General features: G+C 35.2%; 1 long non-coding RNA gene across 1 annotated transcript; it reads right to left on the bottom strand.

Moving 5' to 3' along the window:
- Positions 1–151: 151 nt before the first annotated feature.
- LOC141699801 (uncharacterized) lies at positions 152–14813 on the bottom strand. Its single transcript, XR_012566100.1, has 3 exons — positions 14775–14813; positions 14508–14680; positions 152–287 (listed from the first exon to the last, which is right to left on the bottom strand). It is a non-coding gene; the product is annotated as an uncharacterized LOC141699801 (long non-coding RNA).
- Between the last annotated feature and the right edge of the window lie 542 nt (positions 14814–15355).

Here is a 15355-nt window from a genome sequence, read left to right as displayed (position 1 = left end):
AAAGTAAAAGAAAAGAGGGGAACTTCAGTGTTAATAGACAGAAATATGGGCAACAGCTGCCTAGGTGAACAAGACCCCTTCAACTTGACATAGCAGCTCCAACAATGTACAATGAGTGATATATAAGCATGAAATGGAGCACTATGAATACCTCAGTTATCATTTGAGCTTCCTTAGCTAGTCCTCACTAAAAGAATAATGATTTGCTCCAAAAGCTTCACATATTTTTAGGATTTTATTCTTTGCTTTTCCTCGGAGACGAAGACCGCAAATATATTTTTCTCAACCTGTATGATATTTCACAGTCAGGAAATCAATATTATCATATACGACTCGTATGTATATAAAAAATGATGAAAGCAATAACAATTATAGTTAAAAACAACTGAATAGGTAATGAAAGGACTACATATACGTTACCCAATTTCTCTACGAAATAAACTTTTCAGTTTTCACTACTTCATCTCAAATAATATAATCAACCAAATCCAGAGGTATCAACCTTTTCCCCACAAACAGGATCAATGACTGGGTGCCCCACAACAGCCTGCATCAAGTACACATTACCCCCGGTAGCATGAAATAAAATCCTTTCAAATGACATGGATTTCGCTTTAGGGACAAGACCGCTTATAAAAGCCAATTTAACTTTTTGCAGAGTACGATATATGATGCGGGGTATGATAGAAAATGGGGCAAGACAACACTATAAGAAATTTGCAATCAGACAACGGTTAAAAAAACCGTCATCCTAAAAAATCATACAACGGTGAATTAATTTTACAGAAAAAACAGTTGTGTGAGCTCCAGAACAAACAACGGATATCCATCTTTTTTAAACTGTTGTACAAGTTGTATCCTCTCATCGAATCGGACAACGGTTTTTTAAATATATTGTTATAGTAGATCTTTCACACAACGATTACAAACCGTTGTTACTATGTTAACGTATAGGGATATAAGACAATGGTTTTGACATTACATTATGTAATTCATGTTAGTGTAGGTGCCCTAGAGGCAATACATTATTCTTTTATCTTTATGTCAGTTGATCATTCAATAAATGTATTTATTATGACCTTAATTACTGCGATATTTTGTTAGCATAATAAATGTCCTTAGAATCATGATACAAATTATATAGTTTAAGTACATGACTTGAACTTGAGATTATATAATATATCATATTCTTAAAGGTCCCTAGTCGAGTATTATTATATAGGACAATAATAATACATAGATAGACTAGTATGTTGTTTGACAAGATAACCACATCTCATTGGTTATAAGTATGGGGATACTAAAGTCAATACATAGGTACATGTGAGAGTACATGGTACTGGACAGACCCATAGTGAGATTCTTCATGTTTAATAAAGTCATAAGAAAGACTCACAGTGATAATGGTGTAACGACCCTTTGACTTGAAATCATTATATTTCTATACGAGGATTAATATACTTTGACTACATTAAAAGTTACTTTTGATCGGGTGATGATAAAAGTGGACATCGGGTATATCATGAGTCGTATGAGAAATATGAATGATAGATAAAGGATTTAACCCTCCTATAATTAGGAGAGATATTATTGGCCTCTTGATTGAGTGAGATTATAAAAGCATGGCCATGCTCAAATAATGATTTGTCTCGATAATCTACTCATGGATCATATAAACCCGGATTAAATGTTGAAGAGGATGACTAAATACATGCCTCGAGTTTAATCTATAACATGTATGGTTAAAGGGATTATATTACACGAAAAACATTAATCACGAAAGGTTTTATCTAATCACGATCTAATTATTGTTTAATTGGGTAACAATGATTTATTACTAGATACCGCTCATTGTTTATAATTTTATTGGAGAATAAAATTATTGCCAATTAAATATTAGCCTATAGGGTCGCACAAATAGAGCACTTAATGGAATAGTTAATTTAAATTATGGATTTAAATTAATTGATGATTATTTGAATTTTATTATAATTAAGTAAGACTTAATTGAGATAATATAAATTCGAATTAAAAGGAAGGTTTTTGCCCATAATAATTAAGTATGACTTAGTTATTAATTAAATAATAGAAATTCGTCTTTATTATTTAATCCAATACCTACTAGGGTTGGGCTTTGCTATTATGGGCCTTTTTAATCAATTATTATAAATAGATAATTAGAGGTTAAAGAGGCTTGTACGTTTTTTAAGAAAACCCTAGCAGCAAAGAGAGGCAGAGGCAATTCAGATCGTCAAGAAGGAGGCTAGTACATCCATTCTGTAGTGAAGTTCGTGAGACGTTCTTGAAGGTGCTCGTGTGGATACCATAGAGGTGTTTCTCCGAGAGGTAGACACAAAGCGTGATAGCTAGGATCTCCGTTGAGTTCGTGAAAGTTAATCTCTTGAAAGGTATGATTCGTTATCTCCATAATCTGCCCATAATTATACATGGATCCTGTTTTTGGGTTTCGAAATTTTGTTTTGTTTACGTTTATCCGCTGCGTTTTATGCCTTCGGAACCCAACAATGGCATCAGAGCTACGTGTATAAGGGGCTGATTTGGTTACGTGTTTACTGTATTTTTACAAGTATGCATGTCTGATGAGTCTGCCATGATAACAGTTATGTTATATGAGTCTGCCATGATAACAATTATGTTATATGAATGATATGATGAATCTGTTAATGATCTATATAATGATACTAGTATGTTTAAGATCTGCCATAACTCATATGTATGCGATCTCTTAAAATATGTATACTGATACACGTTTTTGGTAACTGGGATATGGATCGTGTGTATACTGATACATGCTTCTGGAATAGTATTCTGATACATGTTTTTCTAGTATTCTAATACTTGATTTTGCAAAAATTTCTGCCATACGCTTAGGGTTTCGTTTTTAATTTGTGCTTATGACATACGCTTTACTTATTTATTATTCTTGATTGGATCATGATAAATGATAAATAGTATGTCATCTTTATATGATCTATCATGTTCTTTAATGGTTACTTGAGCATGGTGCATAGTTATGGCCTTAAGACCTTAGTTGTAATGGTTTATTCTTTTGGTTTGTAATAAATACGACTTGCATGTCATTTTCTATTTGTAGTTGTTTTATCTCGAATGTAACTCGAGTTCTTTTGCAAGTTCATTAGTATAATTCTTAATGTAACATCCAAGAAGGACAAGGGAAAGAGGAGGCATCCTATGGAGGCCAAGGAGACAATGGAAGCAATAGAGAAGACATATGTAATAGTTATTTTTACACCATAGATTGACCTTGATCTTTTCATTAGCCTGAAAAGATCACATAGGATTGGGCCATAACTATTGCACTGTTTACTTTACGTACTTTTCATATGATGTATAAATAGTATGTGTAGAGTAGAAAATGCATGTTTTAATTAGATTAATGATGCATGTATGTATTAGATACATCACCCATGCCATGCCTTTAAACAAGATAAAATCTGTAACGACTCAAGATTTAAAATTAACAAACGATCATGAGATTCTCGTGTTTATGAAACACGGAATAAAATACGAATTTTCTTTATTTCTGACATGGGGCGATTTTGTCAACAACGGGTTCATAGAACTTGTAAGGCTGTGGGTTTTAAGCGAGACCGATGTGACTCCTCCACTACCTGGAAATCAAACCATTGACGAGTATTGATTTGAAATATTTTATTCAAGGAAAAATTGGAAATCTCTTTATGATGGAATCATGATCGTTCTAAATTAAAAATCCCTAAGTAAAAATATTAAGTTTTAATCAGATGCTTTCCAATGAATGAACACTCATTAAATCCTAGATCGATAAGGGGAAGGGCTGTCAGTGGCAGGGGACTCCTATCTATCATGGTGAAATGCGACGAATATAAACGGTTATATTCGGAAGTTGTATCATTGGGTCTAACTTAACTGAGTCATCATAATAAGGTGAATATAAACGGTTATATTCAACTATTATGAACTTAGAAGCATAGATTTTGGTTAAAAATCTATTAGATAGATAAGATCAATTGTTGTTCACCAAATTATCCAAGAATTATATATGATATAATTGACAACTATTGTCTACCTAAATAATCATGTTTTAAGGATACCAGTGGTTGACTTAGAACATGACGAAATATGGATCTTGGCTCACTAGAAAGATTTATGGGATATACTTTCCGAATTAATAGTTAGGGCTATTAATTTGATAAAAAAAATAGTGGGAGATATATTATGAATATATCATAATCATATGAACATAAAATTTTAACTCAGACAATCTAATATTTATTTTGCGCTTTTATTATTGTAGATACTGAGTAATGGCAAACAACACAAACACACTATCCGTACGTTCAGTCCTTGAGAAGGACAAGCTGACAGGAGGAAACAACTTCCTAGACTGGCAGAGGAATTTGAGGATTGTCCTCAGGCAGGAGCGCAAGCTTCGTGTCATTGATATTCCTCCTCCAGGCCCCCTTCCTGAGGGTGCTACTGCTGATGAACGAGCAGCACGCACAAGGGATGAGAATGATGCAAATGATGTTGCATGTCTTATGTTGGCAATTATGAGTGTTGAGCTTCAAAGACAACATTTGCATATGGATGCATATACTATCAATGAGCACTTGCAAAGCATGTTTGCAAGCCAAACTCGTCAAGAAAGGTTCAACACGAGTAAGTCACTTTTTAATTGCAAACAAGGGGTGAGTGAACCAGTTGGCCCACATGTTCTGAAGATGATTGGTTACATTGAGTACCTTGAAACTTTGGGTTTCCGGATTGGTCCGGAAACTGGTATTGACCTAATCATGAATTCTTTGAACAATAAATTCACTCAGTTTGTTGTGAACTACAATATGAATGAATTTGACAAAACACCTACTGAATTGTTGCATATGTTGAGAACATATGAGACCAACATGAAGACAGCTGAACCTGCTCCCATACTGATGATGGGAAATAAAGGTAAGGCCAAAGGGAAGGGACAAATGGAAGGGTAAAGAAGAAGATTGGATCTGATTCTACACCCAAGCCAAAGTCAGGTCCCAAACAGGCTTTAAAGCCTAAATGTGGTGTGGCCAAGGGTGAATGTCACTACTGTAAGAAAGATGGTCACTGGAAGAGAAACTGTCCAATTTACTTGGAGGATCTGAAGAAAAAGAAAGCAGTTCAGATTTCTGGATCAGGTATTTATGTTATAGAAGTCAATTTGTCTATTTCTACATCTTGGGTATTTGATACTGGATGTGCTTCTCACATTTGTATAAATGTGCAGGGCCTGCAGAGAAGTAGAACTTTGGCTAAGGGAGAAGTGGACCTAAGAGTAGGCAATGGAGCAAAAGTTGTTGCTTTAGCTGTAGGGACTTATTATTTATCTATGCCCTCTGGGCTTGTTTTAGAACTAGAAGACTATTTTTACGTGCCTGCGATTCACAAAAACATTATTTATGTTTCTTGTTTGGACAAGAAAGGTTTTTCGTTTACATTAAAGAACAACAGTTGCTCTTTTGCTTTGAATGATTTAACTTATGGTGTTGCGCGTTTATTTAATGGTTTATATGTTCTTGATTTAGATAACCCTGTCTGTAATATAGAAAACAAACGACTTAAAATGAATGACTCAAATCAAACATACCTCTGGCATTGTCGTCTAGGCCACATAAATGAGAAACGCATATCCAAATTACATAAGGATGGATACTTGGATAAGTTTGATTTTGAATCATACCAAGAATGTGAATCTTGTTTGCTTGGTAAGATGACTAAAGCCCCTTTCACTGGTAAGGTTCAAAGGGCCACTAAACGTCTTGAGCTAATACATAGTGATGTATGTGGCCCAATGCGTGTAATGGCTAGAGGAGGCTACTACTACTTCATAACATTTACTGATGATTTCAGTAGATATGGATATGTATATCTTATGAAGAACAAATCCGATTCTTTTGAAAAAATTAAAGAATACAAGGTTGAAGTAGAGAAGCAAATTGGCGGAGATACAAGTATTAAGATCTTACGATCCGATCGTGGGGGTGAATACTTAAGCACCGAATTTAGAGAGTATTTGAAAGGGTGTGGTATTGTATCACAACTCACTCCGCCAGGAACACCTCAATGGAATGGAGTTTCAGAGAGGAGAAATCGCACCTTATTGGACATGGTGCGATCGATGATGAGTCATGCAGATCTTCCAATTAGTTTCTGGGGTTACGCTCTAGAAACAGCGGCTTTCATACTTAACCGTGTTCCTACTAAGAAGGTTCAAAAGACTCCATATGAGATATGGAAAGAGAAACAGTCAGGCATGAACTTTATGAAAGTTTGGGGATGTAAGGCGTTTGTGAAACATCAAGAATCTGAGAAGCTTGGACCTAAATCCGAAGAGTGCATTTTTGTAGGATACCCTAATGAAACAAAGGCGTATTATTTTTATAGTCCTTCTGAGCAGAAAGTGTTTATTGCTCGAGATGCTGTCTTCATGGAAAGAGATTTTGTTTCCAAAAGAAACAGTGGGAGAACTATAGATCTCGATGAAGATCGAGAACCGCAAAATAGCATTGAACTTGAAGTGGAACAAGAGCAGAATAATGATAATGCTCAACAAACACAGGTTGTTCATAGATCTGGTAGATTTCACCATGAGCCAGAGAGATATGGATTTCTCATGACTCAGTGTGGTGATTTGATGCTCATAGATGAAGATGAGCCTCTCACATACCAAGATGCTATGAACAGTCCAGACTCTAAGAGATGGCTTGAAGCCATGAAATCGGAGATAGATTCCATGTACGAAAACCAAGTATGGACTTTGGTTGATCCGCCTGAAGGGGTAAAACCCATAGGGTGCAAATGGGTTTTTAAGAAGAAAAAGGGCATTGATGGAAATGTTCAGACCTATAAAGCTAGGCTGGTTGCAAAAGGTTTCAAACAAATTCATGGTATTGACTATGATGAAACTTTCTCACCAGTGGCTATGGTCAAGTCTATAAGGATTTTACTTGCCATTGCAGCATTCCATGATTATGAAATCTGGCAAATGGATGTCAAAACAGCCTTCCTTAATGGAAGCCTTGAAGAGGATGTGTACATGACATAACCTGAGGGTTTTGTCGATCCAAGGAATGCTGGAAAGGTATGTAAATTGCGTCGATCCATTTATGGATTGAAGCAATCCTCTAGGAGATGGAATATCTGTTTTGATGAAATAGTCACAGAGTATTGCTTTGTTCAAAACGAAGATGAACCGTGTGTTTACAAGAAGGTTAGTGGGAGTTATGTGGCATTCATAGTACTATATGTTGATGATATACTACTAATGGGGAATGACATACCTTCTCTAAAGGTTGTTAAGACTTGGTTAGGGAGTAATTTCTCCATTAAAGACTTAGGAGAGGCATCCTACATTCTAGGAATGAGGATCTATAGAGAAAGATCTAGAAGGATGATCGGTCTAAGTTAGAGCACATACATTGATAAGGTTTTGCATCGTTTTGGAATGCAAAATGCAATAAGGGGATTTGTCCCCGTGTCTCAAGGGATAACGATCTCTAAGGACCAGTGTCCGAAATCATTGGATGAGAAGGACCATATGAATAAAGTTCCATATGCTTCAGCAATTGGATCTATCATGTATGCAATGGTATGTACTCACCCAGATGTCTCGTATGCTTTGAGCATGACGAGCAGATACCAGTCTAATCCGGGTGAAGGTCACTGGACGGCAGTTAAGAATATTCTTAAGTACCTGAAAAGAACTAAAAATTCATTTTTGGTGTATGGAGGAGAAGAGAAACTCGTTGTAAAAGGTTACACCGATGCAAGTTTCCAAACAGACAGAGATGATACTGTATCACAATCTAGTTTTGTGTTTTGTCTAAACGGAGGTGCTGTAAGCTGGAAGAGTTGAAAGCAAGAAACAGTAGCTGATTCTACAATGGAGGCTGAGTACATTGCAGCTTGTGAAGCAGCTAAGGAGGCCGTTTGGATTCAAAAGTTCATTTCTGATTTGGGAGTGGTTCCATCGATCGCATATCCCATTGATCTATACTGCGATAATAATGGAGCCATTGCACAGGCTAAAGAACCTAAATCACACTCCCGGGCTAAACATATACTCAGGAGATTTCACCTTATTCGAGAGATTAATGAAAGGGGTGATATACACATATGTAAAGTGCACATAAATGATAACATTGCAGACCCACTGACCAAAGGCTTGTCGCAGCAGAAGCACGATGGTCACACTAGTTCCATGGGTATTAGATATATGGGTGATTAGCTCTAGTGTAAGTGGGAGATTGTTAGTGTAGGTGCCCTAGAGGCAATACATTATTCTTTTATCTTTCTGTCAGTTGATCATTCAATAAATGTATTTATTATGACCTTAATTACTGCGATATTTTGTTAGCATAATAAATGTCCTTAGAATCATGATACAAATTGTATAGTTTAAGTACATGACTTGAACTTGAGATTATATAATATATCATATTCTTAAAGGTCCCTAGTCGAGTATTATTATATAGGACAATAATAATACATAGATAGACTAGTATGTTGTTTGACAAGATAACCACATCTCATTGGTTATAAGTATGGGGATACTAAAGTCAATACATATGTACATGTGAGAGTACATGGTACTGGACAGACCCACAGTGAGATTCTTCATGTTTAATAAAGTCATAAGAAAGACTCACAGTGATAATGGTGTAACGATCCTTTGACTTGAAATCATTATATTTCTATACGAGGATTAATATACTTCGACTACATTAAAAGTTACTTTTGATCGGGTGATGATAAAAGTGGACATCGAGTATATCATGAGTCGTATGAGAAATATGAATGATAGATAAAGGATTTAACCCTCCTATAATTAGGAGAGATATTATTGGCCTCTTGATTGAGTGAGATTATAAAAGCATGGCCATGCTCAAATAATGATTTGTCTCGATAATCTACTAATGGATCAAGTAAACCCGGATTAAATATTGAAGAGGATGACTAAATACATGCCTCGAGTTTAATCTATAATATGTATGGTTAAAGGGATTATATTACACGAAAAATATTAATCACGAAAGTTTTTATCTAATCACGATTTAATTATTGTTTAATTGGGTAACAATGATGTATTACTAGATACCGCTCATTATTTATAATTTTATTAGAGAATAAAATTATTGCCAATTAAATAATAGCCTATAGGGTCGCACAAATAGAGCACTTAATGGAATAGTTAATTTAAATTATGGATTTAAATTAATTGATGATTATTTGAATTTTATTATAATTAAGTAAGACTTAATTGAGATAATATAAATTCGAATTAAAAGGAATGTTTTTGCCCATAATAATTAAGTATGACTTAGTTATTAATTAAATAATAGAAATTCATTTTTATTATTTAATCCAATACCTACTAGGGTTGGGCTTTGCTATTATGGGCCTTTTTAATCAGTCATTATAAATAGATAATGAGAGGTTAAAGAGACTTGTACGTTTTTTAAGAAAACCCTAGCAGCAAAGAGAGGCAGAGGCAATTCAGATCGTCAAGAAGGAGGCTAGTACATCCATTCTGTAGTGAAGTTCGTGAGACGTTCTTGAAGGTGCTCGTGTGGATACCATAGAGGTGTTTCTCCGAGAGGTAGACACAAAGCGTGATAGCTAGGATCTCCGTTGAGTTCGTGAAAGTTAATCTCTTGAAAGGTATGATTCATTATCTCCATAATCTGCCCATAATTATACATGGATCCTGTTTTTGGGTTTCGAAATTTTGTTTTGTTTACGTTTATCCGCTGCGTTTTATGCCTTCGGAACCCAACAATGGCATCAGAGCTACGTGTATAAGGGGCTGATTTGGTTACGTGTTTACTGTATTTTTACAAGTATGCATGTCTGATGAGTCTGCCATGATAACAGTTATGTTATATGAGTCTGCCATGATAACAGTAATGTTATATGAATGATATGATGAATCTGTTAATGATCTATATAATGATACTAGTATGTTTAAGATCTGCCATAACTCATATGTATGCGATCTCTTAAAATATGTATACTGATACACGTTTTTGGTAACTGGGATATGGATCGTGTGTATACTGATACATGCTTCTGGAATAGTATTCTGATACATGTTTTTCTAGTATTCTGATACTTGATTTTGCAAAAATTTCCGCCATACGCTTAGGGTTTTGTTTTTAATTTGTGCTTATGACATATGCTTTACTTATTTATTATTCTTGATTGGATCATGATAAATGATAAATAGTATGTCATCTTTATATTATCTATCATGTTCTTTAATGGTTACTTGAGCATGGTGCATAGTTATGGCCTTAAGACCTTAGTTGTAATGGTTTATTCTTTTGGTTTGTAATAAATACGACTTGCATGTCATTTTCTATTTGTAGTTGTTTTATCTCGAATGTAACTCGAGTTCTTTTGTAAGTTCATTAGTATAATTCTTAATGTAACATCCAAGAAGGACAAGGGAAAGAGGAGGCATCCTATGTAGGCCAAGGAGACAATGGAAGCAATAGAGAAGACATATGTAATAGTTATTTTTACACCATAGATTGACCTTGATCTTTTCATTAGCCTGAAAAGATCACATAGGATTGGGCCATAACTATTGCACGTTTACTTTACGTACTTTTCATATGATGTATAAATAGTATGTGTAGAGTAGAAAATGCATGTTTTAATTAGATTAATGATGCATGTATGTATTAGATACATCACCCATGCCATGCCTTTAAACAAGATAAAATCTGTAACGACTCAAAATTTAAAATTAACAAAGATCATGAGATTCTCGTGTTTATGAAACACGGAATAAAATACGAATTTTCTTTATTTCTGACATGGGGCGATTTTGTCAACAACGGATTCATAGAACTTGTAAGGCTGTGGGTTTTAAGCGAGACCGATGTGACTCCTCCACTACCTGGAAATCAAACCATTGACGAGTATTGATTTAAAGTATTTTATTCAAGGAAAAATTGGAAATCTCTTTATGATGGGATCATGATCGTTCTAAATTAAAAATCCCTAAGTAAAAATATTAAGTTTTAATCAGATGCTTTCCAATGAATGAACACTCATTAAATCCTAGATCGATAAGGGGAAGGGCTGTCAGTGGCAGGGGACTCCTATCTATCATGGTGAAATGCTACGAATATAAACGGTTATATTCAGAAGTTGTATCATTGGGTCTAACTTAACTGAGTCATCATAATAAGGTGAATATAAACGGTTATATTCAACTATTATGAACTTAGAAGCATAGAGTTTGGTTAAAAATCTATTAGATAGATAAGATCAATTGTTGTTCACCAAATTATCCAAGAATTATATATGATATAATTGACAACTATTGTCTACCTAAATAATCATGTTTTAAGGATACCAGTGGTTGACTTAGAACATGATGAAATATGGATCTTGGCTCACTAGAAAGATTTATGGGATATACTTTCCGAATTAATAGTTAGGGCTATTAATTTGATAAAAAAAATAGTGGGAGATATATTATGAATATATCATAATCATATGAACATAAAATTTTAACTCAGACAATCTAATATTTATTTTGCGCTTTTATTATTGTAGATACTGAGTAATGGCAAACAACACAAACACACTATCCGTACGTTCAGTCCTTGAGAAGGACAAGCTGACAGGAGGAAACAACTTCCTAGACTGGCAGAGGAATTTGAGGATTGTCCTCAGGCAGGAGCGCAAGCTTCGTGTCATTGATATTCCTCCTCCAGGCCCCCTTCCTGAGGGTGCTACTGTTGATGAACGAGCAGCACGCACAAGGGATGAGAATGATGCAAATGATGTTGCATGTCTTATGTTGGGAATTATGAGTGCTGAGCTTCAAAGACAGCATTTGCATATGGATGCATATACTATCAATGAGCACTTGCAAAGCATGTTTGCAAGCCAAACTCGTCAAGAAAGGTTCAACACGAGTAAGTCACTTTTTAATTGCAAACAAGGGGTGAGTGAACCAGTTGGCCCACATGTTCTGAAAATGATTGGTTACATTGAGTACCTTGAAACTTTGGGTTTCCCGATTGGTCCGGAAACTGGTATTGACCTAATCATGAATTCTTTGAACAACAAATTCACTCAGTTTGTTGTGAACTACAATATGAATGAATTTGACAAAACACCTACTGAATTGTTGCATATGTTGAGAACATATGAGACCAACATGAAGACAGCTGAACCTGCTCCCATACTGATGGTGGGAAATAAAGGTAAGGCCAAAGGGAAGGGCAAATGGAAGGGTAAGAAGAAGATTGGATCTGATTCTACTCCCAAGCCAAAGTCAGGTCCCAAACAGGCTTTAAAGCCTAAAGGTGGTGTGGCCAAGGGTGAATGTCACTACTGTAAGAAAGATGGTCACTGGAAGAGAAACTGTCCAATTTACTTGGAGGATCTGAAGAAAAAGAAAGCAGTTCAGATTTCTGGATCAGGTATTTATGTTATAGAAGTCAATTTGTCTATTTCTACATCTTGGGTATTTGATACTGGATGTGCTTCTCACATTTGTATAAATGTGCAGGGCCTGCAGAGAAGTAGAACTTTGGCTAAGGGAGAAGTGGACCTAAGAGTAGGCAATGGAGCAAAAGTTGTTGCTTTAGCTGTAGGGACTTATTATTTATCTATGCCCTCTGGGCTTGTTTTAGAACTAGAAGACTGTTTTTACGTGCCTGCGATTCGCAGAAACATTATTTCTGTTTCTTGTTTGGACAAGAAAGGTTTTTCGTTTACATTAAAGAACAACAGTTGCTCTTTTGCTTTGAATGATTTAACCTATGGTGTTGCGCGTTTATTTATTGGTTTATATGTTCTTGATTTAGATAACCTTGTCTGTAATATAGAAAACAAACGACTTAAAATGAATGACTCAAATCAAACATACCTCTGGCATTGTCGTCTAGGCCACATAAATGAGAAACGCATATCCAAATTACATAAGGATGGATACTTGGATAAGTTTGATTTTGAATCATACCAAGAATGTGAATCTTGTTTGCTTGGTAAGATGACTAAAGCCCCTTTCACTGGTAAGGGTCAAAGGGCCACTAAACGTCTTGAGCTAATACATAGTGATGTATGTGGTCCAATGCGTGTAATGGCTAGAGGAGGCTACTACTACTTCATAACATTTACTGATGATTTCAGTAGATATGGATATGTATATCTTATGAAGAACAAATCCGATTCTTTTGAAAAAATTAAAGAATACAAGGTTGAAGTAGAGAAGCAAATTGGCGGAGTTGCAAGTATTAAGATCTTATGATCCGATCGTGGGGGTGAATACTTAAGCACCGAATTTAGAGAGTATTTGAAAGGGTGTGGTATTGTATCACAAATCACTCCGCCAGGAACACCTCAATGGAATGGAGTTTTAGAGAGGAGAAATCGCACCTTGTTGGACATGGTCCGATCGATGATGAGTCATGCAGATCTTCCAATTAGTTTCTGGGGTTACGCTCTAGAAACAACGGCTTTCACACTTAACCGTGTTCCTACTAAGAAGGTTCAAAAGACTCCATATGAGATATGGAAAGAGAAACGGTCAGGCATGAACTTTATGAAAGTTTGGGGATGTAAGGCGTTTGTGAAACATCAAGAATCTGACAAGCTTGGACCTAAATCTGAAGAGTGCATTTTTGTAGGATACCCTAATGAAACAAAGGCGTATTATTTTTATAGTCCTTCTGAGCAGAAAGTGTTTATTGCTCGAGATGCTGTCTTCATGGAAAGAGATTTTGTTTCCAAAAGAAACAGTGGGAGAACTATAGATCTCGATGAAGATCGAGAACCGCAAAATAGCATTGAACTTGAAGTGGAACAAGAGCAGAATAATGATAATGCTCAACAAACACAGGTTGTTCATAGATCTGGTAGATTTCGCCATGAGCCAGAGAGATATGGATTTCTCATGACTCAGTGTGGTGATTTGATGCTCATAGATGAAGATGAGCCTCTCACATACCAAGATGCTATGAACAGTCCAGACTCTAAGAGATGGCTTGAAGCCATGAAATCCGAGATAGATTCCATGTACGAAAACCAAGTATGGACTTTGGTTGATCCACCTGAAGGGGTAAAACCCATAGGGTGCAAATGGGTTTTTAAGAAGAAAAATGGCATGGATGGAGTAACATTTAGTATGCTCCCATCATCGATTACTCCGTCCAAAACTTGAAATTATTGATACTACCACACTTTCCACTTCTACCTGTTAGTCATATAGAAGCAAAGCAAGCTACCTGTTCTACCGGTTATACAATACAACACACTTTCCACTTCATCGATCTAGTTGTTATTTTGTCGTCATTGATACTAGCACACTTTCCACTTATATCAAGCCATATAAATCAGACAAAAAAACACTTAAATACCATTATTTCATAAAGTTAAAAATCCAGAAATCACAAAAACAAAAAATATTTTTTGTGTGTGTAAAATACCATTGTCATGGATCTCAAAATCTTGAGATCTCAAGTCAAAACTAGAATCCATTTCTTCATCTTCTTGAGGCCTTCCTTGTTTTCTCAACTTCTCAACTCCCATCAACAAACTCCTCAACTTCCCAGGAGACAATCCCCCTCCTCCACTTCCCTCAAAATCAACTGAAGAGGACCTGAAACGAAAGAGAGAACATAATAAGTCAAGTTTAAGTAGAGAAACTTTGATTTGAACCCTAATTGAAATCTAGAACCCCAATTTGAAGAAACCTTAATTAAAACTTTCAAATTTGACACACAACCGTGTCCAGCGAAGCTGAAATCAATTAATTTGACACTCCGTGACTAGATCTATACTTAAAGTAACTAGAGGGAGAGAATAAGAGTTAGGAGAGAGAGGAAGAGAGAGAGGGAGTTGGAAGAGCGATTGAGACAAAGAGGGGTTAATCAAAAACAGGATTAAGTGAAAAAATAAATAGGTGGCCCGTGAAAAAATGAAATAATGAGCGCGATTTAAAATTTACCTGTATTTTAACATTTATATAAATATATTAAAAAAAATATCTTAAATAATATTTAAATATCTAACTCATTTATCTATAAGATTTTATTTATTTAAAAATGTATTTATCACTTTTATATTATTTATTTATTTAGGACTCAAAGTAATACTTAATTTTTTCTTTTACATTAAAATTACAACATATTATTAATTTAGTAAAACAAAATATTACTTAAAAAAATAAAATATTGACATCTATATGATTAGATACTCAAAAAACAAAAGATGTTTATATTTTAGTGATTCGACTAAAACTACTTACCAGTGTCAAGTTCTCTATCAATATTTT

The sequence above is a fragment of the Apium graveolens genome, unplaced genomic scaffold (assembly GCF_009905375.1).
Source record: "Apium graveolens cultivar Ventura unplaced genomic scaffold, ASM990537v1 ctg1343, whole genome shotgun sequence".
NCBI classification, from domain to species: Eukaryota; Viridiplantae; Streptophyta; class Magnoliopsida; order Apiales; family Apiaceae; genus Apium; species Apium graveolens.
Note: the sequence above shows the minus strand (reverse complement) of the source record. Positions and strands in the feature narration are given on the sequence as shown.